Source organism: Strigops habroptila, chromosome 2 (genome assembly GCF_004027225.2).
Source record: "Strigops habroptila isolate Jane chromosome 2, bStrHab1.2.pri, whole genome shotgun sequence".
Lineage (NCBI taxonomy): Eukaryota > Metazoa > Chordata > Aves > Psittaciformes > Psittacidae > Strigops > Strigops habroptila.
The window spans coordinates 121489344-121516003 of NC_044278.2; the positions used below are offsets into that span (position 1 = coordinate 121489344).

The 26660-nt window shown below is 48.0% G+C and overlaps 1 protein-coding gene across 2 annotated transcripts in view; it reads right to left on the reverse strand.

Moving 5' to 3' along the window:
• The window catches only part of FAM168A (family with sequence similarity 168 member A), a 180067-nt gene that overhangs the window by 119635 nt on the left and 33772 nt on the right, over positions 1–26660 (reverse strand). For both annotated transcript variants that reach the window (XM_030475794.1, XM_030475795.1), the window contains exon 2: positions 6287–6377. The gene's annotated coding sequence lies outside the window, so the exon portion shown is untranslated. The remainder of the gene's footprint in view (positions 1–6286; positions 6378–26660) is intronic.

The window sequence follows — 26660 nt, forward strand, 5'->3', positions numbered from 1 at the left end:
TTGCTCCAAGCCCCTGTGTCCAACCTGGCCTTGAACACTGCCAGGGATGGGGCAGCCACAGCTTCTCTGGGAAAAGTCTGTGCCAGCGCCTCAGCACCCTCACAGGGAAGAGCTTCTGCCTTAGATCCAACCTGAACTTCCTCTGTTTCAGGGGTGATGATGAAGGTGATGTTGAACCCGTCACCTCTTGTCCTATCACTCCAGTCCCTGATGAAGGTCCCTCTCCAGCATCCTTGGAGCCCCCTTCAGACACTGGAAGCTGCTCTGAGGTCTCCACGCAGCTTCTCTTCTCCAGGCTCAACAGCCCCAATGTTCTCAGCCTGGCTCCATACGGGAGCTGCTCCAGCCCCTGATCATCCTTGTGGCCTCCTCTGGACTTGCTCCAACAGCTCCATGTCCTTCTGATGCTGAGGACCCCAGCACTGCACACAGTGCTGCAAGTGGGGGCTCCCCAGAGCAGAGCAGAGGGGCAGGATCACCTCCATGACCTGCTGCTCACACTCCTTTTGATGCAGCCCAGCACGGTTGGTCTTCAGTGAGTGCACACTGAAGCTGGGTCATGTTCAGTTCCTCATTGACCAACATCTTCCCAAGTCTAATTAAACCCATTAAAAACAACTCTGGGAATTCTATTTTCACTCCCTCTTCCTGAAGACAACTGGACAAAGGGCCAAGCAGCAGGTCTCAATTTGGGTTTTTGCAAGAAAGGAGACAGCAAAAACCTATTTCAAGGTTTCTTGTAGAGTGTACTGTGAACAGTTAAACCACTTTTGAAATGACATGCAACTACCCCACTCCAACCCTCATAACCTTAACTCATCACTCAAAATATCCTTTTAGCTTCTTCCCTAGAGAAAAAAGCTTGAGACAGATGATGAATTGATTCAGTGACACAAAAACCCCCAGAGAAAACAGAAAACAAGGAGAAACTTCAACATTGGTTTCCCAAGGAGCTGTTTCTCATGTCAGCTGATGTTGGTCAAGTGGAAGCTCAAAGCTTCTCCCATGATAGGGGCATTTATCAGATCACTGAAGATTTTCTGGCACTTTCTGTGCCATTTTACCCACTAAGAAGAACTCTTCTTCCTTTAACTCATGAAATCTAGAAGAATTTAATCATCTAGAATTAATTTAATCATCTCCATCTTCTCTTACCAGACTTCCAAAGCTGCCAAGATGGAAATGCTCACCCAGAGCGTGAGCCATAAGCCTGATTTCACTGAAATACCAGGGGTTAAGAAATGGTTAAATCCTAGTTATTGCTTTACATCTAACTCCGGGTGCTAAATTAATCTCAGCCTAAGCTCCCTGCAGAATTGCTCTGCTTTCCCTACCACCAAGCTCTGTGATGTATTTGAGGAAAGTAGGTTAGCAATGCTGACAAGGCTCATGAAAATCAAAGCATCCTCCTGCCAAGATTCAATTCTAGGTCCTATTCACTGTTGTTCTGCCCATATCCTCTACCTGCCCTGTCCACACCGTCCTCTTCTGACTTAGCACATTCCCCGAGCCCTGTTAAAGGCTATCACCAAACTCCAATAAATCAATACTTCAAGGCCAGGTTGGACACAGGGGCTTGGAGCAACCTGCTCTAGTGGAAGGTGTCCCTGCCCGTGGCAGGGGGTTGGAACTGGATCAGCTTTAACATCCCTTCAACCCAAACCAGCCTGGGATTGTATGAAATGAGCCCAAATTCCTAGCTCACCTCTTCTACTCTAGATTACGAGCTTCCCAGGAAAGGAGAAACTTCCCCTGGTTAGTACCCATCATGTATCACACGCCTTGTGCCACACTGATAGCCATGAAGCAGAAGCAAATGCTTTAAATTCTTTCTGAAAAGCAAATATTGCACAGATGACCAACTATCATTAATAATAATCCGAATGAGCAGGCAAGGAGAAACCATTTGTATTCTAAAACTCAGCCCACCTCACAAAAAATAGGTTTTCAGATGTAACTAATTTTCTCTTTTGACATTATTTCAGAGCAGGAAAGGAAGGAACCATTAGAAATTGCTTATATTATGAGAGAAAAAGCCCAAGGAAGAGGGAACAATGATGATGAGTGAGAGGATGATACTCAGCAGGGAAGTGCACACAAAAATCATGGAATCATGGCATGGTTTGGACTGAAGGGACCTTAAGGCTCATCCAGCTCCAACCCCCTGCCCCGGGCAGGTTAAAGCCGTTCCCCTTGGCCTGTCCCTACATGCTCACCAAGTCATCCCATCCACGTGTAAAAAAAGATTATTTCTCTATTAAAATACATGTAAGGTTCTGGCTTTATTGCTTCTGACTGTCCAGGGTCTTGCTCTTGAAGCCCAATCACTGTATTTCACACTAAACTCTCATTATACAATCTCCAGCACAAATAAACCAGAGACACAGACCCTGGAAGCAGCTTAGGCAAAAATCAAAAGCCCACAAAGGGCTAAATCAAAAGCTGGCTCACACCAGCTCTATTCCTTGTGCAGGCAACCAAGAGTAATTAATGCTTTTAATGTCAGTTTACTGCTTTTGGCTCTATAAATCAGAATATGCAGCTTGTATGAGTTAACAAAGGATCTCTGAAAGGTGCAGCTTAACCAGACCCACAAATTCAACTGCACTTCATCAGAAACAGGTATATTTAGGAGCACTGCACTCCATGAGCAGAATTATCTGCAGGCCGTACACAGAGAACATGCATTTATCAATACCAACAAGGCTGGCACACCAGGAGGAGGTGGTAAATTATACATCTGAAAGAAAGGCCACTGCTTCCAGTGAGAGGGGAAATGTGGAGCAAACACTGCAGGAAGGCAGTAAGGGAACACAGGGAACATACTGGATGCCTCCTTCTAATCTCGTCTCAGCTACAGAGACTGCAAGAACTGAGCACACTTCTATTGCACTTCTTCAGCAGGAAAAGAAAATCATTGCTCGAGTGTATCTCCTGCTTGGACCCACTTGGATGGGCCCTTCAGCAGCATCTCTGTAGTGTGTCACACTCTCTCCTATGCAGAATCCCAGACTGGTTTGGGTTGGAAGGGATCTTAAAGCTCATCCAGTCCCAACCCCTGCCACGGGCAGGGACACCTTCCACTAGAGCAGGTTGCTCCAAGCCCCTGTGTCCAACCTGGCCTTGAACACTGCCAGGGATGGGGCAGCCACAGCTTCTCTGGGAAAAGTCTGTGCCAGCGCCTCAGCACCCTCACAGGGAAGAGCTTCTGCCTCAGAGCTCATCTCAATCTCCCCTCTGGCAGGTTAAAGCCATTCCCCTTGGCCTGTCCCTCCATCCCTTGTCCAAAGCCCCTCTCCAGCTTTCCTGGAGCCCCTTTAGGCACTGGAGCTGCTCTAAGGTCTCCCCTTCAGGAGCCTTCTCTTCTCCAGGCTGCCCCAGCCCAGCTCTCTCAGCCTGGCTCCAGAGCAGAGCTGCTCCAGCCCTCGCAGCAGCTCTGGGGTCTCCTCTGGCCTCACTCCAAGAAGTCCATTCTTTCCTATACCAGTGCCCCCAGATCTGGATGCTGCATGTAACTTGGCTTGACAGAGATCACCTTCCATATCCTATGTTCTCTAAAAGGAGATTTATTCTCTAAAATAGAGCTGGCAATTGAAGAAAACTTAAGATCTGTGAACAGGAGCTTTGTTCATGCACTAAAAACATCCCCTGAGGTACCCAAGCTCCAACAGCAGAGAGATGCCCATCAGCTGCTGCTAAGATGCCCTTCAGCTCTGGATTTGGTGCATTCCCAACACAATAAAGATCACCAAATGGACCCCACAAACCCAGTATAAATGGTCAGGAGACTAAAGATCTGGAATTTTCCACATGGGTTCAGAAACATTGAAGTGAATGGAGCAGAAGTATAAAGTCCAGGCCCAATTAACCACACGTGACACAGACACTGTATAAACCCACCCTAATGTAAAAGATCATTTAGCAATAGTTACATCAACCCAAACCACCACACAGATAAAAAAGGTATTTTTAGATACATGTGGATTTTAAACACACACCCAGTGATTAACTATTTAATAGCAGGAATTCCACTTTGGATTTGGGGGAGTGGGGTACTTCCCAAGCAGGAAATAACCTAACCTATGTAAACTGAGTGAAGAGGACGGGCACACACACAGTCACAGAGTTTAACTCAATTTGATTGCGGAACACTGCCTACAATCATGAGTCTAAAAGGAGGAAGTTCAATCCGAGATAAAGACACATGGAAAGTAAATGTCTGAAGTGGCTGGTGGAGATCCCAAGCAGGACAGTGAGAGCTTGGAGAGTAATCCTGATGAGCTTGAAGAGGACAATCAGTAGCTATTTGGCCAAATCTCCCCAGGCTCCATCAATTCTACTCTTGAGGTCTCCAGGGACCAGAGCTCACAAAGCAGCACACACAAAGCTTAAACATAAATTTCTTCATCTGGAGCTGAATCATACAATGGTTTGGGTTGGAAAGGACCTTAAAAGCATTTAGTTCCAACCCCTGTTTGGACCAGAAGCCCTTAGAACTTTCTGTCCCATCCACCCAAGATGAGTTGAGATGGGATGAGGAAGAAACAATAGCCTATGGATGTTTTGTCCATACCCAAAGAGCAGCATCTAATCAGGGCAGAGGTTTTTCCCAAAGCAGAGCTGGAGTGCTGCTGTGTGCTAAAACATTGGGAGAATCATAGAATCCCAGCCTGGTTTGGCTCCTCCAGATCCAACCCCCTGCCACGGGCAGGCACAGCTTCCACTAGAGCAGGTTGCTCCAAACCAATTCCTATCCCTACATCCTGCGTCCAAGGCCCCTCTCCAGGTTTCCTGGAGCCCCTTTAGGCACTGGAGCTGCTCTAAGGTCTCCCCTTCAGGAGCCTTCTCTTCTCCAGGCTGCCCCAGCCCAGCTCTCTCAGCCTGGCTCCAGAGCAGAGCTGCTCCAGCCCTCGCAGCAGCTCCGGGGCCTCCTCTGGCCTCGCTCCAGGATGAGGGGCACAACATGCCCAAATGCTCCATCCCGGTGCGGTGCAGTGGATCCAGGAGCAGGGAGCACCCCTCAGCGCTGCTGTTCTCTGTCTGCAACTGGTTTCCAGCAAATGTGCCTTGAGTGGGAGCAGAGCACCCGGCGGGTATCCTGGCTGCTGACATTTAAAGTTCATGTTACTAAGCAGAAAGCAAAACATATAAAAGTCAACCCTGTTTTTCCCATCCTCCTGCACAGGCACAGCTGGATTGGGTCAGAACGACACTTTGGCTATCCCAGTGTCTTCTCTGCAGCAAATGTGGATATCTAGGGGAAAACTTCAGCCCAGGGCCGGAATACAGTGCCATTTGCTGAGCAAACTCGCCAGCCCATAACTGTGCAGCACAGAGATTTCCTTAAGTGTATGTTCAGTTTTAATCATCAGCTGCATGGCTTTAACCTGCCAGAGGGGAGGCTGAGATGAGCTCTGAGGCAGAAGCTCTTCCCTGTGAGGGTGCTGAGGCGCTGGCACAGACTTTTCCCAGAGAAGCTGTGGCTGCCCCATCCCTGGCAGTGTTCAAGGCCAGGTTGGACACAGGGGCTTGGAGCAACCTGCTCTAGTGGAAGGTGTCCCTGCCCGTGGCAGGGGTTGGAGCTGGAGGAGCTTTAAGGTCTCTTCAACCCAAACCAGTCTGGGATTCTACGATTCTATGATTTTATACCACTACATTAAGATATTTGATTGGTTTATATACAAATGCTTTGAGGGCTTGACCTGGTCAGGTCTCACAACACCAGACACCATACACAAGAAGAAATGGATAAGGTAGAACCTGCTCCAACCAGTCTCATGCCAGGAATCCTGCCTTTTCCAACCCAGGGATTCCGACCCTGTCGGTGAACACAACAGTGCTTTTTGCCTTCTTCTTACTACAAATCCAGAATAAATTATTTACTATGAAGATATTGAGCCTCATAAACACTAAAAAACCCCTTAACTCTCACAATTCCTTATGGGAGCAGCACGTACCTGCTGTGTGCTCCGCTCCAAGCCTGCTGAGCACCTCAGCTTTATTAACTTTATAAATCAACACCACACACCAGACACAGTGTTGCTGGAGCTTCAGCTTATGCATGTCTTCACCCAGAAATCACTTGCTTCTTTTAAAACATAATGTGATTCTGTACCAAAGTTCATTTACTATAAAGAAGGGTCCAACCCACGGCAAACACCAACACTTTAGAGTCACCATTTCAATCTCCACAGCATCCAAAGCTTTGCTGCCTGTTGAGGGATAAAGGTGTTTGAGGGAATATCTAAACTCAAATGAACAGCACACATAAAATAGAGATTGATACCTCTTGGATCTGAGCTTCCTTTGGATGGAGATAATCCGGAGAGGAGCGTGCCTAGGGCTGAAGGGCAGAGTCTTCACAGCATTCCACAGCTCTGCAGAAGACACAAGAGGAAGAGAACACCGTGAGGATGCAAAGACAAACCTGTCGGATGGAAACCACGGCTCTTGGAGCAATGAGAGGTCTTTATCTCCACCAGAGCAGAAGGAGCAGCGGGTACATGTAAGAAGTGCAGTCAGAAAAGGAGGAGCGATGGAGATGAAGGATAAGAAGAGGGGAGGGAAGGGATTCCGGAGCTGGCAACAAGACCTGCAGCTGGAACATGACAGCATGATTGATGTGAGTGGTCTGCAGCTCCTCTTTCCTACCTGCTGCCATTAAACACAGACACATAAACACACTGCACCTCTCCTGCAAATAAATATCACCATTCCCCTTCCCCTAAAAACGCCAAGGATACATTTTTCCATCCCCACAGGTACAGGGAGAAGCAAAATAAAGTGAAGAAGTGGAAAGTGAAGAAATTCTTTACTATGAAGCTCTTCCCTGTGAGGGTGCTGAGGCGCTGGCACAGGGTGCCCAGAGAAGCTGTGGCTGCCCCATCCCTGGCAGTGTTCAAGGCCAGGTTGGACACAGGGGCTTGGAGCAACCTGCTCTAGTGGAAGGTGTCCCTGCCCGGGGCAGGGGTTGGAACTGGAGGAGCTTTAAGGTCCCTTCAAAACAAACCAGGCTGGGATTTGATGATTCCATGAAATTCAATACGTGCACCTTCAAATCCAGACACAGAATCCTTCACCAGCTCCATGCTACAGCTCACTGCCTCCGGGTGCAATACTCACATGTGCATCTTGCACAAAGGCTACACCAACGATGCTTTGCCTACACCCTGATGAAGAACTGTATAGAAACCAGCAGCAAACAGCATCAGAAGGGGACGAAATCAGAACAAGGGTCCTCTCAGCTTTCCAAAGGAAGAAAGCAAAGTTCAAGCTTCCATTTAACTACTTGTTAATGAGCTATTGGTCAGGATCTGGGAGTGAACAGGATTTAGCCAAAGTTTTACACATCACTGCTACACCTCCCCTCCAGCTGACACAAAAGCTCCAGGGACTGAAAACCAACCACCTCAGAATAAGTACAACACAGAAAAAAGCTCTTGAGCAGCTCCACATGCTTTGTGCATTATACAGGGGAACAGAAACCCCACTGTTCACAAGGCAGGACCAGTGCTCCTTGTAACGGTTGTTTATTTTAATCAACCCCCTACCAAAAGGTTTACATTAAATATATATTTCATTCCTTGTAACCACAGATCCAGTGTTAGTTTACATTCACTCAGAAACAGCCCTGGGGAGAACACAGGACACAGAAAATCATAGAATCAGAGAAGGGTTTGGGTTGAAGGGAGCTTAAAGCTCCTCCAGCTCCAACCCCTGCCACGGGCAGGGACACCTTCCACTAGAGCAGGTTGCTCCAAGCCCCTGTGTCCAACCTGGCCTTGAACACTGCCAGGGATGGGGCAGCCACAGCTTCTCTGGGAAAAGTCTGTGCCAGCGCCTCAGCACCCTCACAGGGAAGAGCTTCTGCCTCAGAGCTCATCTCAATCTCCCCTCTGGCAGGTTAAAGCCATTCCCCTTGGCCTGTCCCTCCAGGCCCTTGTCCAAAGCCCCTCTCCAGCTTTCCTGGAGCCCCTTTAGGCACTGGAGCTGCTCTAAGGTCTCCCCTTCAGGAGCCTTCTCTTCTCCAGGCTGCCCCAGCCCAGCTCTCTCAGCCTGGCTCCAGAGCAGAGCTGCTCCAGCCCTCGCAGCAGCTCCGGGGCCTCCTCTGGCTGCATGATGAGATGAGATGTTGAGATCCTTTGGGAATGCTGATCCATCCCACCTTTCCCTGCACCAGAACACCAAGAGGCCCTTTAAGCCCGGTAAATGAAAGAGCATGAAATCAGGAATCAACAGAAAGAAAAGATAAATCTTCATTTTTACTGAAGTTCCTGGAATCTGCTGCTGCAGGAAAGCACCATCTGAGATGGCATCCTTGGAGAGAAGTCACAACTCACCCAGCTGATGGTCAAACATCCAGAGCATCCCAATACTTGCTGCCAGGAGTGTGAGCACACTCAGGGAAACAACTCAGGAATATTTCCACCTGTAGTAAAGCTGCTTTGCTTCCATATTTCCACCTTATAATAAACATATTCAGCACTTGCAATTTCATAGAACCATGGAATGGTTTGGGTTGGAAGGGACTTTAAAGCTCATGCACTTCCAACCTCCTACCATGGGCAGGGATACCTTCCACTAGAACAGGTTGCTCAATCCCCTGTCTTTCACCCTGTTTTTAAGGCTTTTTGACCCCCCTTTCTGGTCCCCAACTCAAAGACATAACTCTATAATATATAACAAACATCCTTAGGAGAGAGAGGAAAGAGTAAGAGAATTCCAGCAGAAAGAAGGACTTGACAGATCCCATCACATCAAGCTCTGCAGTGGCAAATTAGTGTCTCTTTGAGCACATTCTGTACTCCAAGTAGCCTCAGTGCTTCCAGAGGTACCAAATACACCACAGCCCCATTTTAACTCCCTTCCAGGAATACACACAATCAGCTCTCAAGGATACGTGGGCTGCACATTCACTTCCAAAAGCTTCAGTAACATTTGATATAATTAAACAAATGGCTCCTTTTGTGGCAAGAAAGAAGCAGAAAATAGTCGGGGGTCAAGCAAAAGGGGGAGAAAACCACCTCCTCCAGGTCTTCCTCCACCTTTAGTGCCTTTGGATAAGCACCACTTGCAGCTACACCAGGCTCAGCATCAACCACGGCATCGGTGATCATTCCTTCCACTGCTTTTACACTCTCACTGCCTTTGCCTTTATGATTTCATTTAGCAGAGCAGCTTTGACAGCTCCGTTTGCTTCTCAAGTCCAAGTTTTGGAACATTTTTACATCTTTACACTTGGAAGGAAGTCAATAAACTCAGGTTAGCAAATACTAAAGGTTCCCTGGATGTGTCCAACACTGCTACGCGAGATGAATACATGAGGGTTTCAAGGTACCATCTCAATTTAGCAGGAGGACAGTATGAAACAACCTTAATGCCATGGGATTATCAGGAAGTTCACCTTTTGTCCATCTCTAGCTGCTAAAGAGACAGAGGAAAGTATTGTACCAGCTCCCATTAACCTTGTCAGTGGGATCATTCTTTAATTGCAACAGCATCAATAGCTTCTTGTATTGTGCTGCCACGCAGACACTCAGTAAAATCACCCTTTTGGAGGTGGGTTTTGGTCCCTTTTCTGCTTTAGCTTGACCAGAAGTCAAAACTATTAGGTATATAACAACTGAATGCTGCTACTGCAGAGAGAAGCTGCACTGAGCTGCACTAAGCATCACTATCACCATTCAGAAACCAGTCATAAATGGTCAGGATTTAAGGGAAATGATTCAAACAGGTACTAACACAGGAGAAATGCCCCATCCCTGGCAGTGTTCAAGGCCAGGTTGGACACAGGGGCTTGGAGCAACCTGCTCTAGTGGAAGGTGTCCCTGCCCGGGGCAGGGGGCTTGGAACTGGAGGAGCTTTAAGGTCCTTTCCAACACAAACCAGGCTGGGATTCTATGAAATCTAGTTTCAAGTGGATTTTCCACTTCAGTGTGTGAGAAGGTGCATGGTGTAAATCTGACACTGTCACCACAGTCTCCTTCATGCTGTACCCCCATCTCCTGTCCCTGTACAGCTGGAGCCCTGGACCGCCATGTTCTCTGACCAGAGTGATGCCAAACACCACAAAACTGAGATGTATCTGCAGAAACACAGTTACTCCCAGTCAGTGCCTCTGAGCAGAAGCACACAGACATTCATTAGAGAAAAACAAAACACATTTTAAACAGGGAAAACATGTGAGGAGGTATCAAATGGGAAAATTTAGGGAAATACCACATTGGGAAGTTCTGCTGGCACAACCATTTCATGGAATCATGGAATCCCAGCCTGGTTTGGGTTGAAGGGAGCTTAAAGCTCCTCCACTTCCAACCCCCTGCCACGGGCAGGGACACCTTCCACTAGAGCAGGTTGCTCCAAGCCCCTGTGTCCAACCTGGCCTTGAACACTGCCAGGGATGGGGCAGCCACAGCTTCTCTGGGAAAAGTCTGTGCCAGCGCCTCAGCACCCTCACAGGGAAGAGCTTCTGCCTTAGATCCAACCTGAACTTCCCCTGTTCAAATTTGAACTCATTGTTACAATTATTCTTCCTGTAATTCCCCTTTTTACCCATGACTTTTGTTCTTCTTTCTGCGAAAGCGGACTCAGTGGTAGGAGCTGGGTACACACATTATAAAACAGATTAAGAACTCATTAGAATGTGGTGATTAAAATCCTGCCTTGGTAGATTGCAGATTGCTCTTATACAACAGTGTTAGCAGAATTCAGTACAAATACACTCCACAACTACTTATCAAATGAAGATAAAAGCATTTTCTAAGTGTCTGACGTACTGGAGAGTAAAACTAAACACAATCCACTGAGGAAATAACTTGATTCAGTTGCAAAATGTTCTTATGAGGCAATTTTCTGCCTCAAAACCCTTCTGTACTGCTTGAGTCCCTCGAATGGCACAGCCATCCATCAGGACACTCACCAAGACTGGGATTCTTTAAGGAAGAAAAAACATTAAGAGCTAAAATCCAACTGGACAAGGTCTAATGATGCTTGTCTGGAGCTGGGCACTTTCCTTTCAATCTTATTCCACAGCATTTTGGGTTTAACCCTCTGAGTATCCAAACCCAGCAACATGGAAAGGGATCTTCTGAGTTCCAATAAATACAAGTAAATTGGCTGAGAGTGGAGATAAATGTCCCTTGGGGCAACAAGGAGGGATGACACTGAGCTTGGGCAGCCTCATATAAGGGGCTTGTCCTTGTATCCATATGTTCCTCTGTAGGACAGATGAATCCTAGAATCCCAGACTGGTTTGGGATAGGAGGGACCTTAAAGCTCCTCCAGTCCCAACCCCCTGCCACGGGCAGGGACACCTTCCACTAGAGCAGGTTGCTCCAAGCCCCTGTGTCCAACCTGGCCTTGAACACTGCCAGGGATGGGGCAGCCACAGCTTCTCTGGGAAAAGTCTGTGCCAGCGCCTCAGCACCCTCACAGGGAAGAGCTTCTGTCTTAGATCCAACCTGAACTTCCCCTGTTTCAGTTTGAACCCATCACCCCTTGTCCCATCACTCCAGTCCCTGATGAAGGTCCCTCTCCAGCATCCTTGGAGCCCCCTTCAGACACTGGAAGCTGCTCTGAGGTCTCCACGCAGCTTCTCTTCTCCAGGCTCAACAGCCCCAATGTTCTCAGCCTGGCTCCATATGGGAGCTGCTCCAGCCCCTGCTCATCCTCGTGGCCTCCTCTGGACTTGCTCCAACAGCTCCATGTCCTTCTGATGTTGGGGACACCAGCACTGCACACAGTGCTGCAAGTGGGGGCTCCCCAGAGCAGAGCAGAGGGGCAGGATCACCTCCATGACCTGCTGCTCATGTTCCTTTTGATGCAGCCCAGGATGTTTCCAATTCCAGCAGGAGAAATTCTTCAGAAGTAGACGTTGAAGTTATTTACCTCCTGCTTTCATTTTTCAATGCCAGTTCCTCAAGTATTGATTCTGGATTAGTTATCCTCACTTGTGCAATCCATTCATTAGAAGACACTTGGAGGTTTCTAAGTCCCAGATGACTTTGTAGTCAAAAGAAAACAATTTCATTATCTGAGATTAGTGCTGATAGAAGGAAACAATTTACTGCACTCGTGACAATACTGAACCTTCAGAAAGCTTTAGTGTTAAAAAATTACATGCAGCCATCATCTTAAGAATAAAAATACACCTTTCATTGACAGCAGCCTCAGTTTGACCTTTATGTCTATTTAGAAACTAAAATCTAAGACAAACACTCTAACCCAAACCTTCACAGCATCTCAAAAGAGGGATTCCAGATGGAGACAGGCTGAGAACATTGGGGCTGTTGAGCCTGGAGAAGAGAAGCTGCGTGGAGACCTCAGAGCAGCTTCAGTGTCTGAAGGGGGCTCCAAGGATGCTGGAGAGGGACCTTCATCAGGGACTGGAGTGATAGGACAAGGGGTGATGGGCTCAAACTGAAACAGGGGAGGTTCAGGTGGACCTAAGGCAGAAGCTCTTCCCTGTGAGGGTGCTGAGGCGCTGGCACAGACTTTTCCCAGAGAAGCTGTGGCTGCCCCATCCCTGGCAGTGTTCAAGGCCAGGTTGGACACAGGGGCTTGGAGCAACCTGCTCTAGTGGAAGGTGTCCCTGCCCGGGGCAGGGGTTGGGACTGGAGGAGCTTTAAGGTCCCTTCCAACCCAAACCAGTCTGGGATTCTATGATCAATAAGAATATGACAGACAATCTATTTAGACATTAGGAAAAGCACTGAGAGTGTTTTATTCAGACACAGTGACTATAATTAAAGGACTATAACTTAAAGGCAAGAATAAACGAGGTGGTAGTGAGTTGGGAGCAAGGAGATACCACAGAGAGAATACCAGAGCCATTTCTCATAGAGTCTAACACATTTAGCATCTAAATTAAGAAAGAATAGGGCAAAATGTTCAGGAACATACAGAGATTACCCAGAAGGGAGCCAAGTTCAGTTCTAAGGGCACATTAAATCAAAATCCAAAACCAAACCCTGAGAAACCAGAGGTATTGGCAAAAAAACTATCAGATGAGATGCACATGGAGGGACTGGAAGCCAAAACATCTGTGAAAACACCTCGCAGGAAACAAAGGCATGGAAAGAAATCATTTTGGAAGGCAGCAAACACTGCAGGAAACCACAGGGACATTTCTGGCTGGAAGCATGTTCCCGTTTTTCCTCTCCTCCAACATTGCCAGTTGCCTTTGTACCAACACGGCTGTTATGGAGCTGTGCAGGGAACCAGCTTTGTGATGTGAACCGAGTTAAAAATAACCTTGTTTTAGCTGCTCTGGTTCACCATATGGCCCCTCAGAGAGTTGTACCAGCAGAGCTAAAGGAGCCCAGGATGGGAACAGGGCAGCAGAGGAGGAGTGAAACTCCCAGGAAAAATGCTTCACCCTGAAGGAAGAAAACAGAAGATGCAGCCAAAAGAGTCTGCACTGAGTGAAAAGGACAGAATGAAAAGATCCCTCCAAACACTGCAGCACGTTGGGGATCCTCAGGAGAGAAAGGCTGCCAGGACCACGTGATAATGATGGTTTGATAGGACAAGGGAATGGCTTTAACCTGCCAGAGGGGAGGTTGAGATGAGCTCTGAGGCAGAAGCTCTTCCCTGTGAGGGTGCTGAGGCGCTGGCACAGGGTGCCCAGAGAAGCTGTGGCTGCCCCATCCCTGGCAGTGTTCAAGGCCAGGTTGGACACAGGGGCTTGGAGCAACCTGCTCTAGTGGAAGAGGGTTGGAACTGGAGGAGCTTTAAGCTCCTTTCCCACAAACCACTCTGGCATTCCATGATAATCACTTTCCTGCTTGAAGGATGCTGTATGGAGGCTGGAAGGGCAGAGCAAGATTAGGAAAAGCAGCAAATCCCACCAACACTTTTACTTACTGACCAGTTACTGAGTTGAGCTCTGGATTTCAGCACCGGAGAGGATTCAGGTGTGGAGCTGGAGCTGACACAGCAGCAAGATCAGTGGATTCAAGCTATTGAAGTCAGCCACTGCAATCTGAGCTCACATCAGCAGATAAGAGAATTTTCTGCCATGGTCATTCCTGCTTTGAAAACTGCTTTTCCTTGCACAAAAAATCCTGGACTTTCCTCTAAAGAACTCCTAAAAACATATCTTTTACCCACTTCCCTTTACACAATATGCAGTGCTCCCACTCTCCCCTTTTCATCCCTTTTTATTACCTTCTTCCTTATCAAATGCCACTTGCAAAGGGCCACGTCACGTTCTGTGCAAAGCACATACCAAAAGCAAGCAACATGACAGATTTTTTCCCTCTCCACTGACTATAGTGAGAAATATTCCGAAGCAATAGCATGGAATAACCACCACTAAAGCTCATCATCTTCTGCTCAAGCATCCTTGGTGTACCCTTTCTCACAGAAGCTCCAATTTGTGTTCAAACAGGCCTGAAAATGTGCCTGGAGAACATGTTGTGAGCCAAGACCATCACCCTGCCCAGAGCTGCGTGACTGAGATGCCTCTGACCACAAAAAGGAATAGCTGAAGCATTTTCCCTTAGAACATTTCTCCAAGAGGAGCTCTTGGCCCTCTTGTAGAGATAAGAAACAACCCACATTACATAGACATGAGCCTAATCCCTCAAAGAGATTGAGGAGCTCAACTCCCACTGAAGCACTCATGTTAAATTCCCAAATTCCTCTGCAGATCTGGGCAATGAGGCACAATTATTCTCCCTGAGCTGGTATTTCACATTCAACTGCATGTTCTGGAGAACCTCCAAATGGGCCAAAGCCTCCAAACATGCCACAACAATCCAACCTCTGCTTCCAATTCTCTTTCCTCCCACCGTTATTGAGGCAGTTTCGGTTCATTCCGTTTGGTTGGGGTGAAGGTTTCAACCATTTTATGCTTTCAGAACTCCAAACTCCATTTTAGTTCGTGCACTGCAAGTTTTGCGTTGACTTTGGCAGCTTTTGATCCCATGAAATAACAATTAACTCCCTTTAGCATCATTTATATGAATCATTGATTTAATACAGATAGCAAGGGAAAAGAAAGACCTATTAAGTCATCTGCATAACCCGAGCATCAGTGCCGGGTTGTTCCAGCAGCACATTTTCCACGCTTGTTTTAAATGTGCTTGCCACAGAAGTACAAAAAGCATCTGCAAAGCAGGGACATGTTTTACTAACATATGCTTGAAGTCAACACGGAGCTGGAAATCTTCAGTTTATGACTAAACGCTGCTTTGCACTTTTATTCTTCCAAATAGACACGAATGTTTCTTGAGGGAGTGAAAAGGGGTCGCTTGTATTTCACTGTGCAGCAAAAACGGGCAGCAAAACCTTCCCCAGTGATGTTCCACTTGATTCCAACAAGCTGGGACATGAAATACACTGGTGCCCATCTCAGGGACTATTTATAAGAGCAAGTAGGAATAGGCCAAGGGGAATGGCTTTAACCTGCCAGAGGGAAGATTGAGATGAGCTCTGAGGCAGAAGCTCTTCCCTGTGAGGGTGCTGAGGCGCTGGCACAGACTTTTCCCAGAGAAGCTGTGGCTGCCCCATCCCTGGCAGTGTTCAAGGCCAGGTTGGACACAGGGGCTTGGAGCAACCTGCTCTAGTGGAAGGTGTCCCTGCCCGGGGCAGGGGGTTGGAGCTGGATGAGCTTTAAGGTCCTTTCCAACCCAAACCTCACTGTGATTCTATATATGATCCTATAAGATATGGATGGACTGCAAGAGGATGTCCAGTTCTAGTAGTAAAACTAATACACACATGCAACGTATATCCAGGATAGCTTTTGTTGGATTTTTGGGTTTTCTTCTCTTATCTTTATAAGAAGAGAAGGTGAGACTTTCTTCATGAAGTCCCAGAGGCAAGGCAAGAACAATACTGGATCTATTCCTGTCTTTCTAATCTCAATCTTTCTGATGGGGATTCCAATGTTTCCTCAGGCAATAGCTCAGGGTTTGGGGTTGCTTTTCCTTCCCCATCACATGTAACTCAAATCCAACCTGTGTCTGTTGCCTCTTATCACTACACACCTCTGAGAAGCAGGCACCATCTCCTCTGTGATCCCCCCTTTGGGTAGATGAAGATAATGGCTGTAGTAATGTTCCCCCTGCACCTTCTCCAGGTTGAGCAGACCCAGCTCATCACTTCAGCCATCTCACAACCATAGAATCACCGAATGGTTTGGGTTGGAAAGGACCTTAAAGCTCATCCAGTTCCAACCCCTGCCACGGGCAGGGACACCTTCCACTAAAGCAGGTTGCTCCAAGCCCCTGTGTCCAACCTGGCCTTGAACACTGCCAGGGATGGGGCAGCCACAGCTTCCTTGGGCAGCCTGTTCCAGTGTTCAAACCACATTAAACCACTGACCTTTGCAACCAGTTTTCCACCCATCTTGTAGCCCATTGCTCCTCAGTATGGCTACAAGGAGGTAGAGAGCCTTGCTAAATGTAAGTTAATGACATCCCCAGTGCCCTCATCATCTGCAGAGATGGTCATTCCCCTACCAGAGGCAATCCAGGAGCTATCATGAGTACAGTGACAAGAAGAGAGGTGTTTGCATCAAGCAGCTCTCCATGAAAGCAAACTTCTTGACAAACATCTCTAACAGCTCTGCAGGTCAGCATCTCCCCATTGCCTTCCTTGGCATCCTTGGATCATGATCACCACTAGACTGACAGCTCCTTGGGTATCCAATTCTCTTAGATGCTATCAAATTGCTTTCATTTCATCACCAATACAACTATCACCATGTGTCCTGCTGCAGGTTTTTATTCCCCTCCCAAAACAAGAAGCAAAAGGTCACAACTCATTATGGTAAATAACGAGTTTACACGGTGGTGACCCTAAGAGAGAGAAATAGTTGGTGTCCTGAATATGAATCACTGCCCTTGCCATGATCCTGACCATTCCCATGCCATGACGTGCAAGAATTACCTCTACAAAGTGTCTGTACTATCAATTTCAACACTGAAAACAAATATATCCCTAAGAACCTCTCCACTCAGCTCCAATAAAGAAGACAACAGAGAGAAAAACACTTGTATGAGTAATAGGAGAGATGTTTAGTGTTACAGAGAATACATCAACAATTCTCCTCCAACCTTTTCCACAACCCAAAATGAGTAATTATGTGCCAGGAGATATCATCTACTGCACAAATCAAGTCACTGAGACTACAGACTAAAAAGGGTTCTTTACAAAGTCAATTTATTAGAGCTGACTGTGCAGGCAAACACAAGTGCTCTTGTGGACTCGCTGCATTAACAGCCTCTCAAAGCCACAGGAAAAGGCAAATCAATAGCGTGTATTTCTTCTCTCATCAATTTATCTACTCCTGAAAAGAAATAACCAGCTTCTGTGCAGGTTATGGACACAGAATCATCGAATCCCAGAGTGGTTTGGGTTGAAGGGAGCTCAAAGCTCCTTCAGTTCCAACCCCTGCCACGGGCAGGGACACTTTCCACTAGAGCAGGTTGCTCCAAGCCCCTGTGTCCAACCTGGCCTTGAACACTTCCTTCAAGCAGGGAAAATAAAACAAGTTTTTGCTGGTTTTAAGCAACTAAACCCTGCCTTGCTGGACCCAGATTTGTGCTTGATAAAACCTGAAACACAGCTTTACAAAAACCAGAGCAGTCTTGGCAATGGTACACAGAGCCTGTTGTTACTGCTCCTGTCGTAGTGGTGCAAAGCTGGAGCCCATTGCCAGTGAACTGTCCACTAAGTATTTCATGATTTTGGATGTCAGACATTTCCCAGCACAGGTTCTATCACTGGAGATCCAGGACAAAAAGGTTACAGGACCAGATGTTAATGGTTTGATAGGACAAGGGGAATGGCTTTAACCTGCCAGAGGGGAGATTGAGATGAGCTCTGAGGCACAAGCTCTTCCCTGTGAGGGTGCTGAGGCACTGGCACAGGGTGCCCAGAGAAGCTGTGGCTGCCCCATCCCTGGCAGTGTCCAAAAGCTGGTGGAAGGACTGGAAGCTGTGTCCTATGAGGAGTGCTGAAGGACTCTGGGCTTGTCCAGTTTGGAGAGAAGGATGCTGAAGGCCACCTCATGGCTCTCTACACCCTCCTGAGGAGGGGAAGTGCAGAGCGAAGCGACCTCATCTCTTCTCCCTGAGACCCAGTAATAGGACATGTGGGAATGGTTCAAAGCTGCATCAGGGGAGGCTTAGACTGGACATTAGGAAGCATTTTGCACCAAAAGGGTGGTCAAACACTGGAACAGGCTTCTTAGAGAGGGCACTGATGCCCCAAACCTGTCAGTGTTTAAGAGCCATTTGGACAATGCCCTTAAAAACATGCTTTAAGCTTTGGTCAGCCCTGGACTGATCAGGACTAGATGATCATTGCAGGTCCCTTCCAACTGACATAGTCTGTCCTAAAGCAGCAGAGAAAAGGAGGACTCAAGCTGAGAAGCTCTGCTGGATGTCACCACCTTCTCTTCTGTGCTCAACCACCGTGGTTGTCACTGAGGTGCCGGCTGACGCTCCTCTCCCAGTACCACTTGCTGCCTCACTTGGACCCACTTGACTCACAGAGCCAGCGGGACTAATCCTGCCCAAAGCCAGGCTCCTCACGTCAAAGCAGCTTTGTGGGATGGGAGGAATGACTCACCACAAAGAGGCTTCCCCATCACTGCCTCGCTGAGCTTCACTTTCACATCGCTTTAAGCTGATCTAAGCTCCAAACAACATGGCCATGGAGAATCATAGAAAGGGTTGGAAGGGACCTTAAAGCTCCTCCAGTTCCAACACTTTCCACTAGAGCAGGTTGCTCCAAGCCCCTGTGTCCAACCTGGCCTTGAACACTGCCAGGGATGGGGCAGCCACAGCTTCTCTGGGCACCCTGTGCCAGCGCCTCAGCACCCTCACAGGGAACAGCTTCTGCCTTACCAGTAACAGCAATCCACAAATGTCCACGCTAGCACAAGGAGAGGTGGGAACAGAGCAGAAGACATCTCCTTCTTGTGGAAGCCTATCTAGTGACACAGGAAAGGCCACTCTTTGAGCCAGGCCATTATTGCAACCTGGTTTTCCCCATCATTTAATTCTCTACCTTGATGGTGGTATCAGAGCTCACCCACCAGTGGGGCACCCAGTTCTCCTCCACCTCTCCTGCTCCCCTGCACTGCAAGACCCCCTCACCCTGCTGTGTCCCACTGCCAGTGCCTGCAGAGACCCCCACTTGTCACCACCCACCAAACACCAAAACCTGGAGCAAACCTCATTTTTTCATCAATATTTGGCTAAAGTTGCCCCATGCACTCAAAACCTGTGAGGAAGCAGCAGACAACCAGATGTTCCTGCTGCACAAACCTCCTTTCTTTAGGAAGCCAGACTAAAACCAGAATGTGTCATCACCACCATCATCTATGTTTAGATCCAACACTCTAAACAATTCCTTCCTTTGCACTTCTTCCCTTTTTCCCCTGGAACTCTGTTTGGCAGAAGAACGAAACAGCTGCCACCAAGAGCAGGAATTGAGTTGAAAGATGAAGAAATACATCTCCTTTGCTGGTAGCAATGGAGACACAGCAGCTGGATGCCTTCCAGGTCACTGCAGCATCCCAAAGAGGACAACCCAGATCTCAGCAGCACACAACTGGCTTTTTATTTCCCCATGGATGCCAAGTGGATAATTCCTACACAGGTAAATATTTTAGGCTATAAGCTATGCAATTCGCTTCAAACAAGGTTTGCCAATCTGATTATTATGTTCAAGCTAAAGGGGAAAAAGAACCCCAAACAGAAAGAGTTTTCATGGGGAAAACATTCCACTTGAGTTTTGATTTGTCTTCCTGTGCCAAGTTGGCAGGAAAAGTGTGTGTAATTCCAGAGCTTCTGCAAACAGCATTAATTTATTGCAAGCCTCTACATGGTCACGCTTCCAACTAGGTATTTGATGGAGAAGGGAAAGAAAGGATGTCAAGGGTTTATTCCACCCCACAGTTAAACCACTCTCCCAAAAAAGGAGTATTTTGAAGTAAAATCAATGTGTGTTACCATGGACCAAAGTCCCCTCTTCCATCCTGAAAGATAAACTTCATAGAGCCACAGAGAGTAGGGACAACATCCCTCAGCATTGTGCTCCACATGGGCAGTGGGATGCAGGATGCCAGGATTGGCATCAAGACATCATCTACAGATGTGGAGATGGAGGAAGGGATAAGATAAGCATAAGATGCAGGGGGTTTAAGTGTCTGACCAGGAGACCCAACCTCAGGATGCATCATTTCTTAGACTAAAATACAACTACACTCATGTATCATGAAAATCCATTATCCAAAAAAGCCACATTGTTGTATAAAGAATCATGGAATCCCAGAGTGGTTTGGGTTGAAGGGACCTTAAAGCTCCTCCAGTTCCAACCCCTGCCACGGGCAGGGACACCTTCCACTAGAGCAGGTTGCTCCAAGCCCCTGTGTCCAACCTGGCCTTGAACACTGCCAGGGATGGGGCAGCCACAGCTTCTCTGGGCACCCTGTGCCAGCGCCTCAGCACCCTCACAGGGAAGAGCTTCTGCCTCAGAGCTCATCTCAATCTCCCCTCGGGCAGGTTAAAGCCATTCCCCTTGGCCTGTCCCTCCAGGCCCTTGGCCAAAGCCCCTCTCCAGGTTTCCTGGAGCCCCTTTAGGCACTGGAGCTGCTCTAAGGTGTCCCCTTCAGGAGCCTTCTCTTCTCCAGGCTGCCCCAGCCCAGCTCTCTCAGCCTGGCTCCAGAGCAGAGCTGCTCCAGCCCTCGCAGCAGCTCCGGGGCCTCCTCTGGCCTCGCTCCAGCAGCTCCACGTCCCTCTTGTGCTGCTGCCCCAGAGCTGGATCAGGACTGCAGGTCCTGCAGCACTCCAGGTAAAAGGAGACATTAAAGGTTTATTCCCCTTCATTATAGCAGCACATCAGCTCCATTAAGACACCCAACCAGCTTCCAAGAATCCTCTATTGCCTTCACAAATGTTCATTCTGCAGATCCTAATTTTCAGTTGTTTTCCCTGTCACATTCAATACATCCCACCTTCATAAATGATGGATTTGCCTGATTTTCCTGACATCCCTCCAGAGTCTATAGCAATGCAGGAACCCAGAAGAGGTTGGAGATCCACACACTGGCTGCTGAGGCTTTCTAAGATGCTAAGGATACATGTTGGGACTTTATTGAGGATGCCAACAGACCAGGGCACCTAATCCCCCCCAGACCACGCTGGCCACCCTCCTTTCCCTTATTGCCCCTCCAAAATCCAACCCACAGCAATTTACAGTTGAGGTGTTGAAGAGATGAAGACCCACACACGTGTGATCGCTGGAACTGCTGGTGTAGGATCACACCTCTGTATGCTCCACAATTGTGCCAAACGAATTTCCTACATCAAACCACACAGATTCCCTATTTCCCAGCGATATGAGACACATCCCAACTTGCTCAACAGTCACAAGCCAGATGTTTTGTGAAAACAAGGTGAGATCTGTCATTTCACCAGCTCCTCTGCACAACCATAACTGTGATCACTGGAAAACTTCTGGCTCAGTGACTTCTTAGTTGGCAGATAAGCAGATACACTTCTCATATGTGAATTCCTTCCAAACCCTCATATTAATTTCAGTATCATTTTGGACACATCAATGCTACTAATTCAACTGTCATTTAGAGCAACAAATGCCAAAAACATTCCACTACTCTCTTCACGTATGTGACAGGTTTGTCACCTGCACAGCAATCAACACACGTGTTCAGGTAAATATGCCAAATGTGAATCAATCCCAGCACAAGCACAGGCTGGGGGAGACTGGATGGAGCAGCCTGAGGAGAAGGACTTGGGGTGTTGGGTGAGGAGCTGTGCGAGGGCTGGAGCAGCTCTGCTCTGGAGCCAGGCTGAGAGAGCTGGGCTGGGGCAGCCTGGAGAAGAGAAGGCTCCTGAAGGGGAGACCTTAGAGCAGCTCCAGTGCCTAAAGGGGCTCCAGGAAACCTGGAGAGGGGCTTTGGAAAAGGGCCTGGAGGGACAGGCCAAGGGGAATGGCTTTAACCTGCCAGAGGGGAGATTGAGATGAGCTCTGAGGCAGAAGCTCTTCCCTGTGAGGGTGCTGAGGCGCTGGCACAGGGTGCCCAGAGAAGCTGTGGCTGCCCCATCCCTGGCAGTGTTCAAGGCCAGGTTGGACACAGGGGCTTGGAGCAACCTGCTCTAGTGGAAGGTGTCCCTGCCCGGGGCAGGGGTTGGAACTGGAGGAGCTTTAAGTTCCCTTCAACCCAAACCAGGCTGGGATTCTATATGACAAGGCCACACAGCACAAGCTTCACAGCTGCAGCACTGACAAGCTTCTATCCAACTACTCGTGTTCTTGCTAAGAGGTTTTGTTTGAATTGGTTTGGGGGTTTTTAACTCTTATATATATTCCTTAGTAGCTCTCTTAGGAGTAAAACCCCTCTATCTTTAAGAGGATTTTAATCTGCAGAGCACTATGCACATTTCTCTCTATAGAGGAAGAACAATCTGCCGTTGTTCCTACATTAATCCTGGCAAGCACTTGAAGGGCAGAAACACAATGGGGTGAAATTGTTACAGCAGCCTCAGGGTTATTCCAATACTTGAACAACTGGAATAACGGGGTAGATGAGGCCCAAGTGTAGGAATCAGGCTGCAAAATAAGATCACAGTGCTCCAAAAGAGGAACATAAAACTACTGAAGAGGAGACAGTTGTAGGGATTAAAAATAAGCCTTGTAGAGGAAGTTTGTGGTAGCCCATAGAGAAACCCATCCATCCTTTTCCACTGCAAAACTAATGATTAGGAGGCAAATTATCCTTGTTCCATTTGGACAAGTGAGATTTCCCAAGGTTATTGAAGAGAACAACCCAGAACTCCAAGATGGAAGAGAGGAGAGATCATCTAATAGGCCTTTTCTAGCTAACTTTTATCTTCCTGATGAAAAATGACCTGAATAAGTGAAGTTCCTTGCCCTTGTCCTCTTTGTTCAGATTGAATTTAGTCATAAGGGAAATCCTGGCAAGGGTAGGATGTTTTACTCAATTTACTCTGCTTTGTGATTGCTCTATAAAATATGAGATGCATGATAGAAAAGGTTATGGGGGTTTGGAGTGGGGGGTTTTGTGCAGTGGAAGAAGAAAGGACTCCTCAGCGCTTGGTAGTAGGGAAAATTAAGACACAGAAACTGCTTAAATTGTCTGTGGAGAACATTGATCTATGAATCCATGTTCAGAGCATCATATTAAACCAAAACGGGACAGGATTTTAAAACAAATAGTGATTGAGTATTGGACAAACAGTCTCTCGTAACGTCCCAGTTTCAAGCAGGTCACAGATAACGCTGGAGTCAGAAGCTGCATCTATTTAGTGCATGGGCTTCATGATAGTGAGAAGCTGAGGCTTTCTTTGAAGGAACCATGGAATCAACCAGGTTGGAAAAGACCTTCAAGCTCATCCAGCCCAACCGCTTCCCAGCACTGCCAAGGCCACCACTAACCCATGGCACAGAGGCCTTGGCTACACGGGGTGTGAGCACCCCCAGGGCCGGTGACTCCAGCCCTGCCCTGGGCAGCCTGTTCCAATGCCTGAGCACCCTCTGGGGAAGGAATTGTTCCTCAGCTCCATCTAAACCTGCCCTGGGGCAGCTTGAGGCCGTTTCCTCTTGTCCCATCCCTTGTTCCTTGGGAGCAGAGACCAGCCCCCTCCTGGCTCCAGCCTCCTGTCAGGCAGTTGCAGAGAGCGAGAAGGTCCCCCTGAGCCTTCTCTTCTCCAGACTAAACCTCCCAGGTCCCTCAGCCGTTCCTCATCACACTTGTGCTCCAGGCCCTGCACCAGCTCCGGTGCCCTTCTCTGGCCCCACTCCAGCACCTCAATGTCTCTCTTGCAGTGAGGGGCCCAGAACTGACACAGGATTCGAGGTGCAGCCTCACCAGTGCCCAGCACAGGGGGACAGTCCCTGCCTTGGCCCTGCTGGTGGCACTATTGTTAATACAGGCCAGGATGCTGGTGGCTTCTTCATACAGACTGCTACTGTTATTGCAGCAAAACACAACACTGATACTGCACCTCTCCTTACCTCATGCCAAGAGGCTCCTTTGCAGACATCACCCATGAAATACATCCTGAGCCCACCATCTGTGCAGACAAAACTTGGGTCACGCACAGTGCAGGCTGTGCCCCATAAAGAACAGGCAGAGAACGATGGTAAAACCCAGGTGCAGCCGCTCCCAAGCACCACTGATCAACGCTTTTGGGCTCAAACCACACTTGGGAGTTGTTTCTGTAAAGCTCTAAAGGCAAAGCATAATGATGCTAAGTCTTGGGAACACATTCCCAGCACACCCTGCTCCATGTGCAAGTGGTGTTGTGAGATTCCCGTAAGAGGTTTTGACACTTCTCTCTTCCCATTCAATCCTATCCCCAAAAACCAGGAGTCTGGGAAGCAGCAGCTGCACGGGGTTGTAAGAAGTGGTGTCAAAAATGCCAAGCAAATGAGTAACACATGTGTGGGAAGCAGAACCTTTCCCTGAGCTGACCTCTGAGCTCAACGGCTGCCCCTTTCCTGACAAAAGGATTGCAGGGAATAAAGCATCCCGACTGCAGCTATGGAGCCACGTGGGAAAGAGCCTGCATCCCTTCGGCATAAAGAATGTACATCATGTGGTGGGGATAAGATCGGATCCAACTGTGGCAAGCGCAGCTCAGCCCCTTAAATACCCCCATTTCTCTTTAGAAGCTGAATGGATTCCCATGGAGCAGTCCCTCTTACCTCACAGACAGGCTCTTTATTTCTCTTTTTAATGGAGGATTTGCTAAATCACTGCTGCCATGGTATTCCCTATGGATACTGGAATGGATACTGGGACACAAACACCTCCAGGTTTCATAGAATCATACAACCATTAGGGCTGGAAAGAACCTTAAAGCTCATCCAGTTCCAAGCCCCTGCCATGGGCAGGGACACCTTCCACTAGAGCAGGTTGCTCCAAGCCCCTGTGTCCAACCTGGCCTTGAACACTGCCAGGGATGGGGCAGCCACAGCTTCTCTGGGAAAAGTCTGTGCCAGCGCCTCAGCACCCTCACAGGGAAGAGCTTCCTTATTTCCAACCTGAACTTCCCTGCTTCAGTTTGAACCCACCACCCCTTGTCCTGTTGCTGTCGTTTCTGGAGGCTGGGTTTGTTGTCACTGAGAGGATGGACGTGCTCCTCTCCAGCCATGTCAGACATGAGCAGCAAAAGACCTTGAGACTCTACAAGTTCCTCCTGACCCTTTACTTTGGACTAAATGACACCGTTTAGTAAACCTAATTCTCTCAGACACATCCCAGTTACAAATCTAATTATACTTCACTAACTGGTGCCTGAGCGACTCGGGTTGAAATCAATCCATGCTTTTGTCTTTTAGTCGAGATTAAATTGGCCTCAAAGGCTGTTCTTGAGTGCTGGGAGGTTCACAAGTAGATAACACAGAAGGATCTGAGGACTCAGCAGATAAGAGGTTGAGCCAACACAGAAGAGCTTCCAAGTGGACATCAGAAGGACCTGTCAAGATTTAATGAAGCTTGCACTGTGCTACCCTCCCCAGGAGCATGCAGGAGGGAGAAGGGTGAAAGCATGTACCTTCCTCCCTCTCCTCTTCATCCTCCTGCATCTGGGCATGAAATTTGGCTTGGTGGGAAGCACTGGCAGCTTGGCTGCCTTCTCCTTGCAAAGATGGGTCCCCACATAGCTCCTCTCTCATCTCAGAACCACTCTCATTTCCTCTCCTCCTTCCCAACCCTTCAGTAGTTGCCAGTTTCAGGCCTTATCCCACTTCCCACCCCGTATTTATCAGCATCAGGCTCTGCCCTGTCCCTCCACCCTGGTTCAGTGCAAGTGAAAGCTCCTTCCCTGCAGTTCTGCCTGAAGTCTCCACTTGTTTCAGACCTGACAGAAGTACTTTCCTTTCCTTTACAGGGACTTCCTTAAAAACAAGAGGGAGAGAAACTGAACACTGTGAACACACATTAGGAATCATGATGGGCTCACCACTGCTTCATGTCTTTACTTGAATATTAAGTGTTTACAAAAGACAAAATAAAACACTATTCCAAGCCTTAGGAGGGTTTTTCATCCCACCAGATGACCATGTCAGTCCCTTCTGACCTTAGAACCTGTAAATCCATTTTCATAGAATCACAGAATCATTTTCCCCTTCTTTCTGTTTTGGAGGCTCTGGATCTATCTGTAGAAATCTTGCAGCTACATATTAAAGCAATAATTCCAATCAAAGATATGTGTCTAAATGGGTTTAGAACAACCTGGACCACTGATGCTCAAAGGAGAGTAGTCAATGGCTCAACATCCACTTGGTAGCCAAGAACTAGAAAAGTGGGGCTGATACTTGGGGGAGTGTTTGTCCAAAAGCTTCATCAATTACAGGAATGATGCCAAAGGGTCACGTTAGGAGGAATGTGGATAAAACATCAAGAGAAGCCATTATTGCCCCCAACTTGGCACTGGTGAGGCAGCACCTGGTTGGTGGTGGACACCCTTATCCAAGACCAACATCCAACCAACAAAAACCCAGCAGAGAGATACCAAGATGATCAGAGCATACAGCTCCAGTGCCTAAAGGGGCTCCAGGAGACCTGGAGAGGGGCTTTGGGCAAGGGCTTGTAGGGACAGGCCAAGGGAATGGCTTTAACCTGCCCGAGGGGAGATTGAGATGAGCTCTGAGGC